The 25,302-nt window shown below is 38.2% G+C and overlaps 1 pseudogene; it reads right to left on the minus strand.

Moving 5' to 3' along the window:
* Positions 1–9,304: 9,304 nt before the first annotated feature.
* Positions 9,305–10,795, minus strand: LOC133765696 (E3 ubiquitin-protein ligase XIAP-like; annotated as a pseudogene).
* Between the last annotated feature and the right edge of the window lie 14,507 nt (positions 10,796–25,302).

Raw genomic sequence — 25,302 nt, forward strand, 5'->3', positions numbered from 1 at the left:
AAGAACTTGGCTTCTATTTTGTTCTCTTGACTCTAGTATGTCATCTGCTGTCTCCTCTCCTTGCTCTAACACTTAGGCCTCCACTTTTGAACAAAATAACTCAGTTTTTCTCCTTAAGAATACAACAGATCCATTTCCAAATGGTAATATAACTCTTTCAACATCCAATTCTTCCATCTGCGGATACTTATAGTTCTGGGGCTAACATAGACAGCTATTTTTGGAACAGATCTTTTCCTCTTCTCTGAGTCTCCACCACCTGCTGTATCTTTGCAGCCATAACCTTGGGAAACCCAAGCCCCTTGTGGAGTGACAGTCTTAGGCAGGGTCAACACAACACTGCTGTCCATCATGAAGAAGTTTCCATTGCTATTGCTGCTTTCTGTCCTCTCTGAAGGGACTCCTTGTAAGGGGGTCTTCCTGCTGGCTCCTTTGCAAGAAGGCACTCATTCCTCCTCCCCAGCACAGGTCTGTTACCATTCATTGTGGAACAGTGCCCTCTTGTGGATTTTCTGGCACTCCTTCCCACTAAATGGGGCAGCTAAATAAAATTCTGTCACACCCATGTTCTTTACTATCTGGTTCTTTTGGCTAAATATTGAATTGCTGAAGCCAAATACTCTCTCTGGAGCATTTAACAGGGGAATGTTTTAACACCCCCTGTATAACCACTTCCCAAACTCCCTTGGTTTGTCTGAGATGGGCTCTAAAGCCCCTACCTTGCTTTTCTCCTCTACCTCTGCCCTTTTGGTTTAGAAAATCTCTCCTGCTCCCTAGTGCATCAGATGACAGATCTATGGTACTCTCATCTCCATAAGTCCATGGAACCCCGACAGTAAACTATCACCTTCTGTTGTGGAAGATGATGAAGGGAGACATCCTTTCTCAGTTGCACAGGCTTGGAGAGCCACTTAACCCTGGAATTATTGCCTTGTGCATAGCCAGGCTGTCTAAGTATCAGTATTTTTTTTCCAGATGGGCAACAAGCAATGTGTTCCTCATGGCAGCCTTCTGGCCTGCATCTTGACCAATTGGTCACAGTTTGACTCACAGAGTTTAAATGAAAAGAGGATTATCTTTTCCTACAACACTGCCTGATCACAATACAAACTCTCTGATATGGAATTCTGGCCTCGAAATGGGAGCATGAACTATAATACCAAACTCTAGTTAGATGTATTTTGTGAATGGCATGGTAAATAGACAGAGATCTCCAGTGTTCAATTTTTTACCTTACTAACAGAAAGAGAAGACCTCCTTAGAAGACACAAACTAATCACTCTAGTAGTTGTGCAGCCCAACAGATAGGACACTCCACCCCTACTTTTTTGCTCAGGCTTTCCATGCCAATTCCCATAAAACCTACAATCCCTAGGCCTCTTCTTTATCCTGCTCTTCCTCAATACTCTGGGGCACAATTGCTGCCCCCATTTGTGGCATCAGTCTTAAGCCTGAGACTGTCCCCTGACCAGCAGGGGGCAGTACATGCACTCCCTGACAAGGCTAATGGGAGAGGTAAGGTCGACGGGTCAAGCACACCACAGCAAGCACCTGTGAGTTCTGCTGAAGCAGGAGCCACTTTATTGAGGAAGTGTACAGGCTTATAAAGCTTACAAAGGACATGTGCAGTAGGGGAGCCAATCAGCGAAAAGGTCATGCAGGCACGGGTGGACCACGCACAGGGGCACCTTAAGGGAGGTATAGGAATCACACACTGTCCACATGTCTGCAACTAAATCAGACCTATCCCTGCAGGTGGTCCGATCTTGAGCGGTTTAACCGCAGAGGCCACAGACACGCCCCCTGATCATCCGCCAAGTGCCATGTTGGTAGGGACTATTTTATGCAATGCCCAATAACCATCCACATCTAGAGCATGCCCTGTGGTAGAGGCACCCTCAGTTGTTCCATAGCTCTTACACATGCCTTTCTCACTGACAGAATTTAAACAAAGTAAGGAAAATGTTGGAAGCTTTTCTGAAAACCCCAATGGGTACAATGCCTTGAAACCAATTACTCTGGTTTTTTACCTTACTTGGAGGGAATCGTACTCTAACTCATAGAGGATCATGATGAGTACAATGAGAGGATAGAAAGTGTGTGGTCATTCTTAATGGGTGTTAACTACCCACTGCCACCCACAAAGACCCTATGAGTCTCTAACACCAAGGAACACACTAGTTCTAGGGATGATATTTGTTTTATATTAAAAATGTCCTTTAAGCTAGCCACCAAAAGGTTATTAGCTATTCTAAGGCAGCAACCTTCAGTCAGGAGCAAGCAGAAATCCTTTTTTTAAATTTATTTTTATTTATTTATTTATTTTTTGACAGGCAGAGAGGACAGTGAGAGAGAGAAAGACAGAAAGGTCCTTTTTTTGCTGTTGGTTCACACTCCAATGGCCGCTGCAGCCAGCGTGCTGCGGCCAGCGCACTGCGCTGATCCGATGGCAGGAACCAGGTGCTTCTCCTGGTCTCCCATGGGGTGCAGGGCCCAAGAACTTGGGCCATCCTCCACTGCACTCCTTGGTTACAGCAGAGAGCTGGCCTGGAAGAGGGGCAACCGGGACAGAATCCGGCGCCCCGACCAGGACTAGAACCCGGTGTGCCGGTACCGCTAGGCGGAGGATTAGCCTAAGCAGAAATCCCATGGCCTTCTTTGAGCATCTAAAAGAGGGTCTTATGAAATCTGCAAACCTAGATTTATCTTCCTTTGAAGGAAAAACAATCCTTAAAAACAGATTTGTAGCCAAAAAGCTCCAATTTAAGATGAAAACTCCAAAACCTGAAGTGGTCTAGATGACTTGCTTACCACAGCTACCTTGGTCTTTCATTATTGACATCAGGATATTGAGGCCAAGGTTCAGGAGAATAATAGACAAAAACAAGATAGACATAGCCAGCTCTTCAGGGCTAGCCCATTTCCAAAGTTACCCAACTCAAGGCAAACAAAGGCAATTTCAAATATTCCATCTGCTATCAAACAGGCCATAGGGCAAAAGAATGTCATAATGAGGACAGACCATGTCTGCCTGCATTTGATGTAAGCAAATGGGTTATTGAGTTGCTTTCCTGACCTCTGAGTTGAAGGACACTTTTGTCAGAATCCAGTGCCAATGTCCAGTTTGTCCAAGACTGAGGATGCTCTTTTAGTCAGCCTCCACACAAGAGGTCACCATCACTGGACTGGAACCAAAGGTAAAAATGGATGCCGCAAGTAGGAAAATGACATTTCTTATGGATACCAGAGCCATCTACTCTTTTCTGACTTCATTCTTCAGATCCTTCTTCTTTCACTCCTGTATAATTTTAGGACTATCAAGTAAATCTATCAGTATACTTTTATTCCACTGCAACGCTGATTGTGGCATGGCTGCAATTCAATCATGCCTTCCTCTGATAATGCTAGAATTCCCACACCCCCATTGGGCAAAGGCATTCTACACAAGCTAAGAACAAAAGTTGTTTTGGGAGGAATCCCTATAATTAAATTTCCCTTCCACTTACTTGTCTCTGATATGGATCTAAGTTTTCCTCAAGTCTTGAGGATTGGGAAGCTGCCATCTTTCCCATAGTATGAGATAAAAGCATCCCTTGAGGATTTCATGTCCATTCTTATTAGTTGCAGGCATCCAACTCAATTTTCAATTAGAAATATTATCACTTAAAGCCTACAATAAAAATAAACTTATAATCTCTCATCTCTGAGTACTTAGAATTGGGCTTCTAATATATTCTAGCAGATCTTGCAAGAATTCCATTTTACCAAAGAAAAAAAATGGATGGGTCTTACTGATTGGTTCAAGACCAATGAATAGAAAAGGAGACAATAGTAAGTTCCAACTCCCTACTAAGGCCCTTGAATTGGCAGAGGGGAAATGGTTGCAGTCTATACTGACTCTAAATATGCCTTTTTGGTTCTTCATGCTCGTGCAGCTCAGTAGAAGAAATGTTTCCTCACCTCTAAAATTAATCCCAATAAAGTAATATACCACTCACCTTCATTTGGGACAATTCCTTGAGAGTACCAGGCTGGGAACCCAAACAGGATAATAGGACAGCTTTTGCTGACTATAAGGTATCTCTCAATTTCTATTGGGTGAAATGCAGCATAACTTCTCAGGACATTTTGCTAACACTTCTTTTCTGCCTCTAAATGAACCAACTACCCAAACCATTGTAGGAATGGAAATTGCTGGAGCCCCCATCAGCCATCCAATCTGTTCACCCCAGGAAAATTTCAGTCACTCGGCCTCCAAATATTCCCTTTTTAACTCAACTCTTTTTCAATCTGGCCTTCCAGGAACACCTTAATTGCTCCAGAAATTCCAAACCCCTGTATGTGGATGAGTTCTTTCTAGGGACCCATCATTTCTTATTTAATCCCCGGTGTCCCTGAGGCCCAAGCATACTAGACAATTATTCCTCATTACACCCAAACCATACATATATCTGGCTTTGAGGTTGACAACAGGAATTACAATCATCAGAATAGTTCTTTCTGGGCAGCTCTGGACTCTATCTAGTCCTTCTTTCTCAGTGAAGAGGGTACTGTACAATTGTAAGTGCCATCCCCTATGTTTTAAAGTGTAATGTTTCTCCCCACTTTGTCACAATCCTGGGATCATTTCTGGCAAAATTCCTCTCTTGTCTTTGATTCAAAAAAAGAGGCAACTGCAAGACTTCCTGACATCCGAACTTTGGGATCCTTCAAGCGTAACTCATTTTTAGAATTTACAGTTAAAGTGTTCTAATAAAATGAAAACTCAGTAAAACCTGAAAAGTCTAGTTTTTGGCATACGTCCAGTGAGCACAAAGGTAGACAAATCTCAGAACTCAATACAAAAATTCCAGTCATATACATAACCACCACATTGTGAGCCAGTTAACCTCATAATTTAGGGATAAAAACTCCCAAATGACGAAGAAAGGGAAGGTTGCTCTCTCTACTGGTCTAGTCTGTTCCTCTCTTGGAACATACTTTAATAAACTTTGCTTTACTATCCCTGCTTTTGTTTCACTGAAGTGTAATCCATTACTTTAACAGCAGCAAGAACTGAGGCGAATTGGCCATAGCCGGTGGCATTAGCTTACTGAGTTTTAGCCAGATACTGAAGGAAACTAGAATACTTCAAATTTGGTAAGAACTAACATCATGTAATTATAGGTAATTACACAAAGGCTGTGGTAAAATATTAAAAGATAAACTTTACATACAATCACCTCTAATTAGCATCAATCAGCAACAAAGTAAGGTCATACTTATTCACAAAATTTGATTTGGCTGACTGTTACCAAAATGCAGAAAGAATGGTAGTCAAACATATAGTGTGTAACGAACAGGAGAGCAGAACAAAGAGGGGATGGGACACGGACTCACAGTCAAAACAAATTTATTCAAGGGAAAATGCATTCACAGAGGTGACCACCTGCCAGCATGCACACAGACTGAACACATGGTAGAGGGTACAGTCCTCCAGCAGGCTGGGCCTTGTATACCTTAAGGTGGGGCTTTCTGAATTTTGAGAGCAAAGCTCAAACATTTCTCAAGGGAGATAAGATTAGATTTACAACAATCTCCCAAGTATAAGAAGTCAAGAAAAGAACCACAAATCTCATTTCACTTTCAGAAATAGATTTTAGAATAAATTACTTTTACAGGTCCCTGTGAAATTTTAAATGTTCTTGACATACCAGTAAGGGTTTTGTTTATCCAGCTACAATGCAGTGAAAATGTGAATAGGGGACCAAGCCAACTTTTCCAAAGAGATTTTGTAAATATTGACTCCATAAAGTCATCTTTATGGGATTCTATGTAGAGTTTTATTACATATAATACATTGTGCAGTGGTCAATCAGGTAAATATGCTTATCTTTCCAAGCATTTAACATTTCTTTATAGTGAAACCATTGACATTTTATTGTACATAATCACAGTCTTGATGGGCAAAATCAAAGTATCCCCTTTTCAGGTGTAATTATGTATAACACATGATTTTAATAACTTCTTGGATTATCTCTCTACTTATTCTAACAATTTTAAATCTATATGCATGAATATTTCAAAGGTCATTGAAAAAAAACCGTCTTCTATTACCAGTGACTCTGCATTTTCTATGAAAAAAATCCAAGTTTTATATGAAGTGACAGCCCATTCCATGATGAAATATAATCTCTCCTTCCTTTTCTTTCAGCACCATCAACATCCTACTCCCCACTGCCTTGTCCTGCCTACAAATGAGACTCAATGACTTCACTATGCCTTTAATGAGTATGTGTTAATGAGTAATGTCTTTAATGAATGTGCTTTTCTGTGCTTCTTTTTTTTTTTTTTAATGAGCTCTTTCTTTTATTCAGGATTTATTCCCATTTTGCTTACCAGGCAATCTTGTATTCAATTTTTAAGTCTGAATTCTCACATCACCTCTTCCATGTGACTACCACATACCTATCTAGTGAACTTAGTCCATTTTGCTTCAACATTTGAAAATATTGTCTGTTATCCAGAAAATTTTCATTCCTAAAGTGGATATAGATATTATAAACTATAAGCTCTGGTATTTTTATATGTAGTCACATTTTTATGGCCAGGCTATCTTATTTCTTTTTTTTTAATTGATAAGCCAGTTTATTTTATAAATGCTACACTCATTTCTCAAAAATTAAGACAAGATTTTTCATCAGCCAACTAAATATTATAAAGACAATTGTTCACTACAAAATAACATGAATTTTCACATGACCAAAATAGGATAATATGAGTGATGTCTTTGAAACTCTAGAGTGAATTTTATACAGCAGGGTAATGTCTACATGGAAATACTGATAACTATGGGGAGTAATGGGGGTGACAGAAGAGGGGAGGTGTAGATTCAGATGCGGTTATAGTTCTGATCATGCAAGCAATCAAATTGTACACAATTAGCTGGAAAGAATATGGTGCTTTTTGCAGTGCGAACACAGAAACACACTGGTAGGTTTCCAAATATCTGATTAGAAGTTGGAGTGCTGAGCGATTTTAAGAACCTGAAGCAACAGCATTTCTAAACAATTCTTAAAATGAACTTGTTAGCCACATCAGCTTCATGCATTAAATTTCGCAACTCATGGAGAGGGAAAAAAAAAAAATGAGTTGCTTAACTCTAAAGCACACAAGCTTTAAAAAAAGAGTTTTAATGAACTGAGGCTCCAAGAACAGGAAAAGCCTTATGTTAAAACAATCCAGTCCTTGAGTCCTTGCCTAACAGCTAGCTTGAACTATCTACCTGACTTACAGTTGAAGTGTCCTGGAAAACATACTTTAAATACTTGAACACCTTTTCCCCCTTATAAAATGCTTTAAATTGAAACTAAAATTTAAGGCTTACACTACAGAGGTCAAATTCAACTTAATGACTATCTCAGTAAAGCTAAGGGGAAACTAGTGCAAAGGTGAAGAACTGCTGATTTACAGAAATGAAACAAAAACAGGGCAGTCATCGTCACTTCATTTTTTTAAACTGTCGTTGAAATCTACAGGGTTTTAAATGAATATCACAATGTAGTAATCAACAGAGGTTCGGAAAGCATAACAATACGCTTCTCTTAGAAAATACAACAAAAAAGATCATTTTTAAAAAGTTGCACTCTCAAACGTTGCATTAAATGCCTCATTGACCTCTGTAATAGATCTAATGCAAGAAATCTTGTAATGTAAACCTTGGGTGCTCTATGAAGCATTTTTAAACTTCTATTTCTTAATCACACTGAGTTATACTCAAGTGGTTTTTTTTTTTTAAAGCTATTCTTTTCTTGTCAGTATTTTATAATTTCTAAGAGACTTTAAAGGATCTTGAGAGAACATTAACTTCATAAGTATCTATTACTATTACTAGTCAAAACAACAACAAAAATATAGGTACAAGAAAGACTTAACCTTTTGTCTTATGTACATCTTAACTATCCTAACAGTAAAAACTCACATGAAACTTTAAGATACAAGATGATATGAGAATCTCAATATGGACAGCTGTCACTATAACTACAAGCTGTATACAAACATGCTTCTACTGTTACCTACATAAGCTGACAGATGTTTAAACTACTGGGTTAACAAAGATCTTTCAGTAAAGTGACTTAGGCAGGCTTAAACTAGCAAGGATTAAGGATGAATCCTTACTAATTAATTGGAAGATCTGAGACATATTTTATATTTCATTTTACAAAATCAGAAATATTTATTTTGAAACAAGGTAAGACATGGTCTACCTGTCAGAAAACTACCACTCAGAAATATTTTTCATCCACAAAGCAGGAAAAACATAAAAACATTTAAATTTCACATTGGCACCAAAAAGGTTAACTGCCCTGCCTTCTTGGATTAGAAAAACTAAAGCTGAGCCATAAGTAGTTTTGCAGGCATTTGAACATGCCTAAGCCTTTAAATCAGTAAAATATTTTCTACAAATTCTGATTACAAAAGTAATACATACTTATAAAAATTCAAACAGAATAAAAGGAAAAAAACAGAAAGTGAAAGGCCCCTGTATACCCTCTGTGGGACCCATCCTCCCACCCCCCTCAAGAGAAATCACATTTAAGTTTGGTGCTTATCTTTCCAGGTGTTTTGTTCTACACATATACAAAACACACATATCTTGACTTGGCTCATAATATACACAGTGTTTTGCTACTTGCATTTTACACTTAAAATATCTTTGACCTCTTTCCATGTCAGTACATGTATCAGATGACATTGTATCATTGAATACCCTATGAAAAATGGCAAAATCACTTTTTGAAATTATTCATGCAAGTGTGTGTTCATAATTTTAAAAAGAACAGAATCCTAAAACACAAAGATAAGCTTCTAAAAATAATCTCTATCTTTCCACCAGATGAACGGTTCATTCCTTTTTCACACAAAACAAATTATGTGATTGGGGAGATTAGTTCTAATCTCCAAGTTTCTACAGAATGCTCCCTTTGCTAAGTCTATCTGAAAAGAATGAAAAACTCAGACAATTAATTCACTTACACTTAGAAACTAAGTCAGTGTACTAGCAATACACACTGTGATCAGTTATAATGTGATGCTTCTTAGTCTAAGGTTTCAACTAAATAACAGTAAAACAACTGGAAAAATAATACAGTTAATAACCTGAAAAATCCAGAAATTCAAATTTAAGACTGCCAACTAACCCATGACTTTTTCCCCCTAATTGGTAGCAAATGTTAATGGAATTCAGTGTGGATTAAAGTCAGCTCATACCACACATTCAATCATGGTAATAAGAGAAACATAACATGCCTATTGTGGAGTTAGATTAAGACATAAAAAAATTTTGCTTGAAAGTTATCACTGTATAGCACATGGGACATTTGTCAACTGCTTCAGCACATTGTTTACAAGTGACCAGATGTCCACAAGGAATAAAAACTACAGCAATATTTCTATCCATGCAGATTTTGCAAAGCTTCTCCTCTTGCAGGCGCCTTAGCTGCTCTTCAGTACTAACTTCTTTCTGCAATGAAGTCTGACTTGATTCATCTTGTGTACTGTTTTTCTGAGCATTCACTAAATCTGCAACCAGAACCTCAAGTGATTTATAGTTGCTCCCACACATCTGAACTTTTTCCTCCATTATTTTCGTAATGTCCCTGAAACTGAATCCCATTCGTATAGCTTCTTGTACCATAGGACTTTGGAAGATGGTATTATCAATTCTTTTAGTTTGTGATGGTGTGTTTTCAGCAGTTCTTGCCAGAGACTCCTCAAGTGAATGAGTTAAATGAATATTGTTTATATATTCTTGTCCTTTCTCTTCTAATAGATAGTTACACCCTGGATACCACTTAGCAAGTTGTTCCCAAGGGTCTTCATTGGGCTTCCAATCAGTTAGCCCTCCTCCACAGTGAAAGCACTTTACTTTATCACCTTCACCTACATAAAATCCAGCTCTTGCAAGCTGCTCCTTGTTAACTGAGTATATCCACATCCCAAAAGAAATGATCCGTGCTTCATAATCTGCCATGGCTGGATTTCTTGGAGGATTTGTTGAATTTGGAAAATTCCTATCAGAACTCACAACATCAGATTCACTTCGAATATTAACGTTCCGGCCCAAAACAAAGAAGCAATTAGGAAAGTGTCGCCTATGTTCCGACCAGGTACGATCACAAGGTTCCCAATTTTTCAGTTTTCCACCACAACAAAAGCACTGCACTTGATCATCAATACCTGTGTAGTAGAGCCCAGCACTAGCTAACTCTCTGGGGGTTAGGTGGGCATAATCTGGCCAGTTCTGAAAGGACTTTCATCTAGCTTCTTCATTACACATGGCAGGGTTCCTCGGGTATATGGTGTCTGATATATCTACAACCTGTCCAGTTCTCAAAAGATAGTCTGCGTGAGTCTCAGATGGTCTGTCTAAAGCAAAATGATTTCTGTTTCCCAGGTAGTTTTCACCTTTGTATTGAACATTCTGGACACTAGGATTTGTAGATTGTGCAGCACTATTTTCAAAATAAAAGTCGTTGATACATCTGCAATTTGGGGATACTTTCCTGTGTCTTCCAACTGCTGAGTCTCCATATTGCCATCTATCTACTGCTGCATGACAACTAAAGCATCGCACAGTGTCTCCTTCACCAGTATAAAGAAAACCTGCTTGTGCCAGTGTTGACGCTGAAACAGGACTACTACTTGGAAAATTAGCAAAAGTTTTTAATCTATTAAACTCTTCTTCAAATTCTTCATCTTTATTGATGTCTGCAGGTACACAAGTTTTAGATCCTTCAAAACTGTTAAAAGTCATCTTCTCTTGAAACTAGGACTTGTCCACCTTTTCGCTCAGCAGGGCTTCCCTTGATTAGCGCCTCGCCCGGTCAGGGTGTCGCCAACGTCCCGCCACTTCCCGGAGCCGGAAGGGGGCAGCCAGAAAAAGCGAAGCCCTCTTCCCTCCCCCCCACAACCACCCCCTCCCCAGGCTATCTTATTTCAAATCTAGTTATTTATCACAGAGAATGTTTCTGTTATGGATTCTTTCCATGCTTTTTTGTTTTTCTTTTCCAGAAAAAAATCTATATATTTATTTGGAGGCAGACTAGCATAGAAGGAGAAAGAGATTTTCCATCAGCTAGTTCACTCTCCAAAGGGTTACAACCCCTAGATCTGGGCCAGGTAGAAGACAGGAGCCAGGAATTCCATGGACTCATGTCAGGGGCAGGAATCCAAATACTTAGAGCACGCTTGTCTTCATTTACTCTTTCTGGCAATTAGCAGGGAGCTGGATTAGAAATGAAACAGCTAGGACTTGAACCTAGTAATCAGACACAGGATGCCAGAATTGAAAGTGGCCGCTTAACCAATTGAGCCACAAAGCTGCCCCCTGGACTATTTCTCTGTCTCTTTTTTTTTTTTCTTCAAATATATGCCAAACTTTTTCATATTATGGGAATATTCTGGAGTCCAGTGAAAAATGACAATTCCTCATTTTTCCCAGTGACTCAATTGTCTTTGGGAAAACATTCAGTCTTTATCACAAACTGATAATTTTCATGATGAAGTATGTTCTCTCTGTCCTCTGCTTCTAATTTCAGCTCCAATCCACTGTCTACTACCCTGGACACCCTGCACACCAGAATCATTGACTTTACTATTATTTAAGATAATAAATTTTGAACATAATTACCGCATTTTTTTGCTCATATTGCTTATTTATACAGAATGTGCCTTTTTCATTTTGTCCAGCTGTCAATCTATTCATTATTAATCTCGAGTCAACTTCTTGCATGGAGTCTTCACCTACGTCTCCAGTCAGCTTCTGTGCCTTTTGCTCTGAGTTATGAAATTAATTTCAATGTGCTTTTAGATCTTTAATTGTCTGTTATCTGGATGTTATGGGTGATGGCTGGAACAGAGGTTCTTGTCCCCCATAAGAAAAGAATTTCTGATGTGAGAAAGAGATTGACAATAAGCAAGCTAGCAAAGATTAACAAGCAGTACAACTATTAGGCCAGGTTGGCAACTCAGCAAAGAACTGAGATCCCAGTCTGCATTTAGACTGTGGTTTATCTGAGTATAGGGCAAAACTTTTCTGTTGTTTCTCTACCTCACCTCTGTCTTCTCCTGGGATATGGCTGGGTAAAGAGCTTTCTGGGTGTGAAATTCGTGACATGCCTCCTGGGGCTTTATTACGCAGGTTTTTGGACTGAATATCCATGTTGGGACTGAGCCAGGAAGATTCGTAGGTTTATAGGACATAACAGGACATTTGATGTTTAAATGCCAAGCTGCTTTCTAAGCATGCTTCTAAGGGCTTCTTTGATCTTTCCTAAGAAGTCCCTGCTGTATGTCTTTTTCCTTCAGCCCTCTCACATACATAGGCTAAAGTCTTCCTTCTTACCCAACACTGGGAGTGCCACTCCTTTGATTGTCTTACATTACACATTTTATTTCTAAGATTTATAGTTAATAATTCTGCTGAAATCCAACTAATACTTGGTCACCTAAAAGCAAAGCTCTAATACCCAACTTTGGAACCAATGGCCTCTGTGAACTGGTCTGCCGTGCATCCAAAGGGTGGGCATTCCACTGTTTGAAAAGCAACCTGATAAAATTTCTCTTGTGAAGGCCAATAGAGTAGCAGTTAGACTGAACAATTTTTAAGGAAGTGAGGTAGATTTTTTTAAACACATCACTCCTTTCAATCCCCACCCTCTGCTTCAAGGTATACATTTCTCTATGGCATAAGTTAGGCTGATGTACTGATGTTTATTCCCACCAACATATGCTAAATGCCACTCAAAGGAAATTATTCTCCATCTTGAGGTCCCAAGTACATATACCACAGACTGATACAAAACATTTCTCAAAGCAGGCATAATTTTAGCTCAAAACCATATTATATGCCATTGATTTAATGCCAAAAGAAAGAAAAAAACTCAAATTACTCAAGAAAGGATTTCACAACTCAATAAGTCAGGATGTTTTATACGAATTCTAGGAATTCCTCAATCAGCCCTGCTTTGACTTCCTCACCTTTCATGAGCCATATTTTCATGAAGAACAAATGCTATTGTTTGCCTCACAATGAACACAATGTTAAGTACAGATTCGATTTTGCTTTGAAGAGATTCATCAATACTCTCTCTTCCCAGTGCATGAATTTTAAAACAGCCAATAAGTAGAATGAGAAAAATTGCTTAAGAGGATCACAGCCGGATTACAATCACTAAAAGCAAAGTTAAAAAAAAAAGTAGGGGGTTGAAACAGAGCCCCTGCACTGGGCCTTGAGGGCAGATGCTATACATCACCAGCACCCAGTCAGTCTCTCAGCCTCTTTGCTGTAGCTTAAAGTGACCTTGCCCTGCCTTTTTGATTGCAAGTCAATCTCTTACTGAAACAAGCTCCCTTAATTGAGGGAGTGGCAGGGCTAAGTCCTACAGGGTTCTAATCAGACTCATGAAGCCATTTGTTTCTCCAATAGATCACAGTTTAATGTTCTTTCTTGTCTCAGGAGGTTTCTTTTACAGGAACTGTAGGCCAGGAACAGACTGCAATTGCCGCCTGCTTGTAGCTCCCAGGTTGACAGAAGTGCACTTGATTATCAAAATTTCCTGAAGGACACAATATCGCTGAGTAATCAAAGGAGGACTATGGACACTGCCTACACCCAGGAACTGGACAGGAGTGGAGAACACTACTCTCATCCCCAACTTCAACCCATAATAGCCTTTACCCATAACCTCACAAGGAGTTGGTGATTACGCAGTAGGTGAGGTGCACTGCTCCTTGCTCTGTCTTTGCAATCAGCACCTCCTTTCTATCACCAACCAAATGCCAGTGAGTGACTCTCTGCATGTAAAGCTAGCAGACCCAGTCTGGGCTGTTCTATAGCAACTCTTCCAACCCTTTTTAAAGATTGTTCAATATCAGAACCGAGTACTAAGATGCAGTTACCACCTCGTAGAAGTTTAAATGTTTTAAACTCATCAATATAGTTTTATTTTCAAAAATCAGCAGAATGTAATGATTACTAATTTCCATTAGATATTTTCATTTTTAAAAATTTATTTATTTGTTAGTAGGTGAGATAGAGGTGGAGTAACAGACAAAGAGAATTCCCATCTGTTGATTTACTCCATAAATGCAATGACACCCAGTTGGGGCTGAAGCCAAAAGTTGTCTCCAATGTGGGTGGCAGGGACCAAAAATTACTGGACCTCCTAGGTCTGCATTAGCAGGAAGCTGAAGTCAGGTAAAGTAGAGGAATGTTGGCCTATCAGTTAAGATGTCAGCTAAGGCACCTGCTTCTCATAGACTGGCGTCCTTTAGTTCAGTACCTGGTGGCAGCTCCTTACTCAGCAGAACCTGAGTGGTGGCTCAAAGAGTGCATTCCTGACATCCATGTGGGTGATTTGCATTGAGTTCCCAGCTCCTGGCTTTAGCCCAGATAGTTCTGGCCATTGTGGTCATTTGCAAACTGAACAACCCAATTAGGGTATTGTCTCTTTGTCCTTCTGCTTCTTGAATCAGGAAGGAAAATAATTTAAAAATATCTTAGACTACACCAGAAGAAATTTATTCTTTTAAAGCCCAAAGATAAACAACTACTGCTTTCAAATTATTCAATTAAATATCTTGGAAACAAATGGATATTACTTATAAATATGAATATATTCTAAATTATTTTGGTTAAGGTTATCTTTGTCTTATTTTTAAGAAACTACAGAATTAAAAAAAAATTGTTGGAATATTATTTGTTTATAGCCTAAATTTCTGAAAGCAGAAATTTTGATTTCCAAATTATTTCAAAACACAACAAAATTCAGTTATGTTATTGCTATTCTTTTTAGTTTTATAGGAAAGAAAAAGAGAAAGATTAAGAGGAGAAAGAAAAAAAGAGTGAGAGTAAGCGAGCACACTTTCAGGAGTTCAAAATAACACAATTAATTGAGCCATCGCTATTGCCTCCCAAGATTTGTATTAATGTGATTGCATTGCCTAAAAGACAGTGTTAAACAATTTATGGACTCTAAAATAATAATACTGACAAGAAAAAAATAACAAAAAATAAAATAATAAACGTTTACTGAAATTGTTATAATATACAAGTCAACTGTACAATAAAACTAATTCTAAGCAGTTTAAGTATTAAAATCTAAGTATTTAGGGCTCACAATAATCACATATTCCTATCAATTCCACTTCACAATGAAAAACTGACGAGCAAGAAGAACCAAAAAACAGTAATTAATTTCAGAGCCAGGATTCAAACAAAGATAATATACTTTCAGACTTTCAAATATGAATTTACTGATATAAAATAATATCAGACCCTAGTTAATAGTATTACTTGTCAATTTTCAGTATGTACCTGAACCTCATCATCGAGTTGCCTCTTATCTCTGTATTTTGATACTGTTTTAAACCTTGCACACCAGGGTATTAATCTTTTAGTTAATCTATTGCTTAGTGGATAATTTAATCTCTACACTTTAAAATGATGCTATTTTCTCTGCTCTTCCTTTGGAATTTAAACTCATTCCATTCTTTAGGTTAGCAGTTTTGTTCTTCCTCAACTTCTGTCTTCACGAGTTGAAATGCTGTGTATCCAAAAAATTATAGCCTGTAGATTAATATCCTTATAATCACAACTGAAAAATAGTTACATCTTCTATTTATGTGTGATATGTATTTTCAATATCTGCATAAAAATTTCACTGCTTTTGTATGTTCTAATTGATTCCATATTTTGACGTCTTTGATTTTCCTTCAGCTATCATGAGAATTCCAGGTGGGTACCAACCAATCTCCATGATCATTTGTGAAGACCCTGAATCTAGCAGTTTGTTGAATCAGCAAAGGAGTCAATCACCAATAGCGAAAAGCCTGCAACCTCACCTGTTTCCAGTACTAATTTTTTTTTATATGTGACTGTTGCTGTTGATCTGTGTTGCAATCATAATTTGTTTTTTTTTTTTAATTTTATTTATTTTAGAGTCAGTTTTACACAAAGACAAAAAGAGCCAGAGAGAGAGCCAGAGAGAGAGCCAGAGAGGTCTTCCATCTGCTGGCTCACTCCCCAATTGGCTGCAATTGGATGCACCTATCCGAAGCCAGGAGCCCAGAGCTTCCTCCAGGTCTCCCATGCGGGTGCAGGGGCCCAAGGACTTGGGCCAACTTCCACTGCTTTCCCAGGCCATTGCAGAGAGTTGGATTGGAAGTGGAGCAGCTGGGACTCAAATCGGTGCCCGTATGGGATTCTGACACTGCAGGTGGTGGCTTTACCCACTGCGCCACAGTACCGGCCCCTGTAATCTTAATTTCTTTATCATAAAATATTCCTTCTTTGACAAAAGTTTGTGACAGAAAAGAAGAAAAAGAGGAAGAGTTCTTTGAGATCAAGGATAGTAGATGTGGTCAGTCCATTAATGTAACCACTAGAAATTAAGTGGTGGGTGTGACAAGAATATGCTTTACAGCATACAGGAATAAAATCTTTCTTGCTTAAATATTTACTAGTTGATGAACATTTAGCAAAGTGCAGTTGCAATTCCAGAATTCTTTAAATAATTTTTCTATAAAATAATATGTCATTGCATAACTAAAAATATGATTCAATAGAAATTAAACCTATGGATTTAGATGGAAGACTAATATTTTTACTGTAGATTTTTCAAAAACCTTATTATTTGAAGTATAATCAAATGGAATATACAAGGGTTCTTCAAAATGTTAATGGAAAATTTATTACTTCAAAATGTTAATGGCAAAAAAGTAGTCATAGATTGCAAATTTTTTTCAACAACCCAAACATGTCTTTCCATTCCATTTTTCTACAGACTTCACCATATCCTCATATGTATCCACCTCCAAGAAAAACAACTGGGCATTAAATACAGGCAACAATGCAGTAATAGGGCAGGATAGTCCAGTGTAAACAGAGTTCATCTTCATTTAACACAAAAGTGAATTTAGTTTTCAAAGGGAGAACAAATAAGGAACAAAACAGGAATATAGGTAAGTAAAAAGGGATGAGCTAATTATTAACATAATTGGCTACCTTTTCATTGCATGATTCATTCAAGATTTTATTCACATTCCACACTCTCTTTCTCTTTTTTTTTTTTTTTTTTGACAGGTGGAGTGGATAGTGAGAGAGAGAGACAGAGAGAAAGGTCGTCCTCTGCCGTTGGTTCACCCTCCAATGGCCGCTGCGGCCAGCGCATCTCGCTGATCTGAAGTCAGGAGCCAGGTGCTTCTCCTGGTCTCCCATGCAGGTGCAGGGCCCAAGCACTTGGGCCATCCTCCACTGCCTTCCCGGGCCATAGCAGAGAGCTGGCCTGGAAGAGGGGCAACCAGGACAGAATTTGGCACCCCGACCAGTACTAGAACCTGGTGTGCCGGCGCCGCAAGGTGGAGGATTAGCCTGTTTAGCTACGGCGCCGGCCCATACTCTCTTTCTTTTGTGATTTTTTTATACCAGCTCTTCCTTGATGCAGAGAAGTTACAAAGTGTAAATGTGTTCTTTTTAACAAGTCAAAAATTCCAAGTCAATAATATAGGGCCTCAGAGTGACTGGCAAACACATAATGTCAATGAAGTTCCAATAAAGAGTTAAAAATTAATCAGAAATCCTGGTCAGAGAAGGTGAGCTTTGGAGCAGGATTAATTGCCATTGTAAGGACATTCAAGTTGAAGGGGTAGGATAGAATGAAATCAGAATTGAGGCAAACACATGCAATCAGCTACAAGTTCTTCAGTAAAGCATAGGATCAGTGGAAAGTGGAAGGAACACAGTTAGAAACAAGAAATATCCAGAAGCTTTAGGAAAATAATTCTGAGATATCATAAGTTAAATTAAAGCTGGGAAGATGGAAAGAATGAAGAGATTAGATGAGCTTATATCATATGGTTTTCCAAGATGACTGAAAAGGGAAAAGACATGCTGATTTTGACTAGGGGAAGATAGCAGAAGAAACGTTGCTGAAGTGCATTCCCAGAGGGAGAGTTAGAGAGAGGTTTGCTGTGGAAATTTACAGAAAGAAGAGAGATGGCTTAGAGCAGCATGGAAAGTGTGGACACACAGTAGCGAGCAGGGATACCACCCAGAACTCCTGCAGCCAGGGCATGGAAAAGACATTGTCATTTTCTGAGAGCCAGCACGTGCCTCTTGATATCCACTGAAGGAGCAGACACTCCACTAAGTCACAGAGCTGTACTTCAAAGATGAAAATCATCAAAGGAGAATATTGGGGGAACTCTAAAAGTCATTGACATAGGCAAAATCTTCTTGGAAAAGATACCAGGAGCACAGGAAGTAAAAGCAAAAACAGACAAATGAAATTACATCAAGCTAACAAGCTTCTACAGTGCAAAAGAAAGACTAAAAATACGGAGACAACTGAGAGAATGGGAGAAAATATTTGCAAGCTATGTAACTGATAATGGGTTCATATCCAGAATCAATAAAAAAATTAAAGAAAGTCAACAACAACAAATTATACAAACCAGGTAAGAAGTGGGTAAAGGACTCGAACAGGCATTTTTCAAACGATTCAAATCAATGGCCAGCAGACACATGAAATCACTAGCCACCAGGGAAATGCAAATCAAACCACAATGAGGTTTCATCTCATCCCAGTTAGAGTGGGTCTCATTACAGAAATCAGAAAAAAACAATAAATCTGATGAGGGTATGATGGAAAAGGTACCCCAGTACACCATGGACATGTAAACTAGTATAACCATTGTGAAAGACAGTATGAAGATTCCTCAGAAATCTGAAAGTACATCTACCATATGACCCAGCCATACCATTCTTGGAAATTTACACAAATGGAATGAAATTGGCTTATAAAAGTGTTATCTGAACCCACATATTTATTACAGATCAGTTCATAATAATTAAGATACGGAATCAAACCAGATGTCCAGCAACCAACGACTGTATATAGAAAAAGTATATATACACTGTGGAACACTACTCAGCCATAAAAAAGAATGAACTCCTCTTTTTCAATCAAATGAATGCAACTGGAAGCCATTATACTTAGTGAAATAAGGCAGTCAAAGAGTCAAATATATGTTTTCCCTCATCTGTGTTAACAGAGTACAAACAATGTAATGTGTATGAGTGAAACTCACATTTTTATATTTGATTATCGTTTACAATCCTTGTCTCTACTGTTGAGGAATAGTACTTTCTTTTTTCTGCTTCTTACTATTTGTTGAATTCTTTACTTAGTGGAGGGTTAAGCTGATGATTATAAAATAAACTGAAAGTATGTCATTATAAGAATTAAAAGAAAGAGTAAGAAAAGAAGGAGGAGGAAGGGTGGGAGTGTGGGAGGGATGGTAAGGTGGGAAGCATCACTATGCTTCTAAATCTGTATATATGAAATACTAAATCTGTAAGACATACTTGAAGTTATGTCCTTATATAAATAAAAATATTTTAAAAAGAAAGAAAATGACTGTAAAATTCAGACTCTGAAGTAGTTTTATGTTTCAGTTTAATATCATTGGACCTAGTGTAGTTCATTAATAATAGTCATTCAGTTATGTTTTTTAAAATAAAGACATTAATGAAAAATTCAAAAAATAGAAGAGTGTATATCAAACTGATATCTTTGCTCAAAGCTAACAAAGAAAAGAAAAAAAAAACAACTTGTTCTTCATTCCATTCCCGTATGTTGAATAGGCACCATTAATTAACTTACAAACTGCATGTAGAATTGACCAAGCAGCAGCAAGTACTTCTCTTTCTGGACTTCCCTATCACAGGATTTTGCCTGCTTTCTATCATCCTGTCCCTTTGTTTATATAGTCTGTATAGATTAGTGTAAGGCACTTATGTTTTCTTTCTCCAAATTTTCATCTTACAATATCTCAACATCTTAGAATCAGTGTTACCAAATATTACACATCATGCAGATGATGGCTTAGGGAATTTGCTCCAAGATCCACTGAGTTCTACAAAGAGTGCAGAGGCCCAAGCTCTACTGCCCACCATGCCTAAGTGGGTACCTGAATTAGAAGTGGAGGCGCAGGGACTCAGCTGGCACTCTGAAATGGGATGCTGACATCCCAAGTGGTGACTTAACCTACTGCACAAAAGCCTCTTCCACAAATGATTCTCTTTATTTTTATTTTTATCACTTCATTTTATTGTTTTCCTACATCATAAATTTTCATTTCTAAAACTTTTTACTTTGCTTATCTTAAAATCCTATTCTTATTTTTTCTCTGTCTATAATCATTGGGCATGGATATTATTGTGTGTGATCTGCTACTTCCTCTGTGGTTTTCAGAATTAATCTGGATTCCTGACAACATTGAACGTGTTCTGCCTTGTGGCAGCATCTCTTCAGAATGGTTCATTTAATCTCCACTGCTGTGTGTTAATGGAATCAGCAGTTTCATTACAATTTATTTGAATGTTCTCTTCTTTCTTATTTTTTGCTTGTAGTCATTATATTCTGTAGATAGAATAAATTTTGGCTCTTATTTTAAAATATATCCTTATTTGTGTTCTCAACTTTTTTAGAATTCCTACATGAAGCTATTTATGAGCATCTCATATGCTAGTACTTGGCTGTGTATGTTTTTCTCTGTTTTTGTTTGTTTTTTCTTGTTTGTGTGTGTTTCAAGGACAGTGGAAAATAATACATACCACAGAATGAAACTATTAAAGGTTAGAGTTATAGAGTAGTTCACCTATCTTATGCTTCATCTCATAAGTTTTTAGCCGAGTTTTGTCTTCAGCCTTTGCAGTTGCAAGGAGCTCTGCACAGTCATCGTCTGATGGCCCAAATGCCCACCCTCTGCATGGGGACTTCTCTGAACCTCCACCCGGAACCCCTGAGGGCCCTCATCTAGCACTCACTCACACAGGCATAAACTGGCAATGTGAGCAATAGCAGCTGCTAAAAACGTTCCCTCCTTCCCGCTGTGGTCTCCTGCTGAGTTCCAGTTGTTCACAATGGTAATTTTATTTTATTTTTTCAGCAATTTCCTCGTTTGCTAATTTTTTCAACTGGAAAATCTGATCAACTACCAGCATTACTCTCAGACACCATACATTTCTTTTTCTGTAGACACTCTTAGAGTATAAACTAGAATCTTGGTAGGTTCTTTGAATTATTCTTGTTTGTTTTTTTAACTTTTATTTAATAAATATAAATTTCCAAAGTACAGCTTACGGATTACAATGACTTTTTCCCCTCAATAACTTCCCTGCCACCCGCAACCCTCCCATCTCCAGCTCCCTCTCCCATTGCATTCACATCAAGATTCAATTTCAATTATCTTTACATACAAGATCAATTTAGTATATGTTAAGATTTCAGCGGTTTGCACCTACACTGAAACACAAAGTGTAAAACTCTGAGTACTAGTTATAGCATTAATTTACATTGAACAGCACATTAAGGACAGAGATCCTACATGAGGTATAAGTGTACAGTGATTCCTGTTGTTGACTTAACAAATTGACATTCTTGTTTATGGCATCAGTAATCACCCTAGGCTCTTATCATGAGTTGACAAGGCTATGGAAGCATTTTCAGTTCGCTGACTCTAATCTTATTTAGACAAGGACATAGTCAAAGTGGAAGTTCTCTCCTACCTTCAGAGAAAGGTACCTCCTTTGATGGCCCATTCTTTCCACTGGGATCTCACTTACAGAGATCTTTCATTTAGGGTTTTTTTTTTTTTTTTCCAGAGTGTCTTGGCTTTCCGTGCCTAAAATACTCTCATAGGCTCTTCAGCCAGATCCAAATGATTTAAGCGCTAATTCTGAGGCCTGAGTGCTGTTTAGGACATGTGCCATTCTATGAGTCTGCTGTGTATCCCGCTTCCCATGTTGAATCGTTCCCTGCTTCTTAATTCTATCAGTTAGTATTAGCAGACCACTAGTCTTGTTTATGCGATCCCTTTGACTCTTAGACCTATCATTATGATCAACTGTGAACTGAAATTGATCACTTGGACTAGTGAGTATATGCCACCTTGATGGGATTGAATTGGATTTATCCCTGGTATGCAGGGATGTTTCAGTGTTCACAAATCAATCAATGTGATACTCCACATTAACAAACTGAAGAAAAACCATATGATTATCTCAATAGATGTGGAGAAAGCATTTGATAAAATTCAACACCCATTCATGATGAAAACTCTGAGTAAATTGGTATAGAAGGAACATTCCTCAATACAATCAAAGCAATTTATGAAAAACCCACAGCCAGTATCCTATTGAAGGGGGAAAACTTGGAAGCATTTCCACTGAGATCTGGTACCAGACACAGATGCTCACTCTTACCACTGCTATTCAATATAGTTCTGGAAGTTTTAGCCAGAGCCATTAGGCAAGCAAAAGAAATTAAATGGATACAATTTGGGAAGGAAGAAGTCAAAATATCCCTCTTTGCAGATGATATGATTCTTTATTTAGTGGATCCAAAGAACTCTACTAAGAGACTATTGGAACTCATAGAAAAGTTTGGCAAAGTAGCAGGATATAAAATCAGTGCACAAAAATCAACAGCCTTTGTATACACAGGCAATGCCATGGCTGAGAAAAAACTTCTAAGATCAATCCCATTCACAATAGTCACAAAAACAATCAAATACCTTGGAATAAACTTAACCAAGGACATTTAAGATCTCTACAATGAGAATTACAAAATCTTAAAGAAAGAAATAGAAGAGGATACCAAAAAAATGGAAAAATCTTCTATGCTCATGGATTGGACGAATCAATATCAATCAAATCTCTATTCTCCCAAAAGCAATTTATAGATTCAATGTGATACCAATCAAAATACCAAAGACATTCTTCTCAGATCTGGAAAAAATGATGCTGAAATTCATATGGAGACACAGCAGACCTTGAACAGCTAAAGCAATCTTGTACAACAGAAACAAAGCTGGTGGCATCACAATACCAGATTTCAGGACATACTACAGGGCAGTTGTAATCAAAACAGCATGGTACTGGTACAGAAACAGATGGATAGACCAACGGAACAGAATAGAAACACCAGAAATCAGTCCAAACATCTACAGCCAACTTATATTTGATCAAAGATCTAAAACCAATTCCTGTAGCAAGGACAGTCTAATCAATAAGTGGTGCTGGGAAAACTGGATTTCCACATGCAGAAGCATGAAGCGAGACCCTACCTTACACCTTACACAAAAATCCACTCAATATGGATTAAAGATCTAAATCTATGACCCGACACCATCAAATTATTAGAGAACATCAGAGAAACCCTGCAAGGTATAGGCACCGGCAAAGACTTCTTGGAAAAGACTCCAGAGGCACAGGCAGTCAAAGCCAAAATTAACAATTGGGATTGCATCAAATTGAGAAGCTTCTGTACTGCAAATAAACAGTCAGGAAAATGAAGAGGTAACTGACAGAATGGGAAAAAATATTTTCAAACTATGCAAAAAATAAAGGATTAATAACCAGAATCTACAAAGAAATGAAGAAACTCCATGACAACAAAACAAACAACCCACTTAAGAGATGGGCCAGGGACCTCAATAGACATTTTTCAACGAGGAAATCCAAATGGCCAATAGACAGATGAAAAAATGTTCAGGATCACTAGCCATCAGGGAAATGCAAATCAAAACCACAATGAGGTTTCACCTCACCCCAGTGAGAATGGCTCACATTCAGAAATCTACCAACAACAGATGCTGGAGCGGATGTGGGGAAAAAGGACACTAACCCACTGTTGGTGGGAATGCAAACTGGTAAAGCCACTATGGAAGTCAGTCTGGAGATTCCTCAGTAACCTGAATATAACCTTACCATACAACCCAGCCATCCCACTCCTTGGAATTTACCCAAAGGAAATTAATTTGGCAAACAAAAAAGCCATCTGCACCTTAATGTTTATTGCAGCTCAATTCACAATAGCTAAGACCTGGAATCAATCCATATGCCCATCAATAGTAGACTGGATAAAGAAATTATGGGACATGTACTCTATAGAATACTATACAGCAGTCAAAAAAATGAAATCCGGTCATTTGCAACAAAATGGAGGAACATGGAAAACATCATGCTGAGTGAAATAAGCCAGTGCCAAAGGGACAAATATCATATGTTCTCCCTGATTGGTGACATTTACCCAAGTACCTAAAAGGAAACCTGTTGAAGTGAAATGGACACTATGAGAAACAGTGACTTGTTAAGCCCTTGCCCTGACTGTTGATGAACAACTTAATACTTTATCCCTTTTAGTATTTTTTTGTCCTTCTTAATATCATTGGTTGAACTCTGTAATTAACACACAATTATTCTTAGGTGTTTAAATTTAACTGAAAAGTTATATCTGTTAAATATAAGAGTAGGAATAAGAGCAGAGGAGATGTACAGTTCGGCACATGCTCAGTCTGACTTGACCCAAATGGTAGAGTTATAAACGTGCCAGGGAATTAATCTTGTTAATCAGGCTTTGTTGTTCAGTACACATGGAAGTCCTTGGTCCAGTTAATGGCTGCTCATAAGAGTATGGCTCTTGAAATAATACAATATCCAAGAGATATTATCACTAAGACGAATGGAAGGATAATAATAAGAGTTTGAAAAATGCTTTTAAACCAAAGTACTCAAAAGCAAAGATATAACCAGATGTAGGATTTTCAAATGACTTGGACTGCAAGGAATTTCTTTGTGTCAGGAGAGCTGAGAGGAGACTAAACAATGGAGCTTCTCTTTGGGGATCCAGGGAAACTCAGATTCCTCTCTCCCCTTCCAATCTTGTTAAACAGGAAAAAGTGATACACCTGAGCTTGGATAGCCAAAAACTTAGTAATGGTTCATGGTAAATGGACAGCTCAAAAGCTACGATGGTAGAGAAAAGATATTGGTGCATTTACAAAATGAGTGCAAAGGGTTCCCTGGATACCTGCACTTGTTTACTGGCCTTGGAGATCAGTATGGGCTTTCTCTGAATATCGCTACTGTTGCCACAAACCATCAAAAACAGGATGGAAGGGATAAAGGAAGGAAGGAAAGATGAAAGGAAGGAAGGGAGGGCTGGAGGAAGGAAGAGAGGGAGGGAGAGGGGAAGGGAGGAGTGACGGACAGACTTATCAAAGACTTAGTGAAAGCAGTGAGAGTCTGTTGCATTTAATATATGATCTTCTTCAGCCCCTTGTAGTCCAGTGTAACAGCACTTGCACTGCAGACAAGGATATCAGGTTCCTTCTCCTAATAGCTGCTGATTGAAATTTGTGAAATAACCCCTACACCTATGGAACAAAAGAACATCAGGCCTCCTCTCTTTTTAT

This window comes from Lepus europaeus, chromosome 8 (assembly GCF_033115175.1).
Source record: "Lepus europaeus isolate LE1 chromosome 8, mLepTim1.pri, whole genome shotgun sequence".
Lineage (NCBI taxonomy): Eukaryota > Metazoa > Chordata > Mammalia > Lagomorpha > Leporidae > Lepus > Lepus europaeus.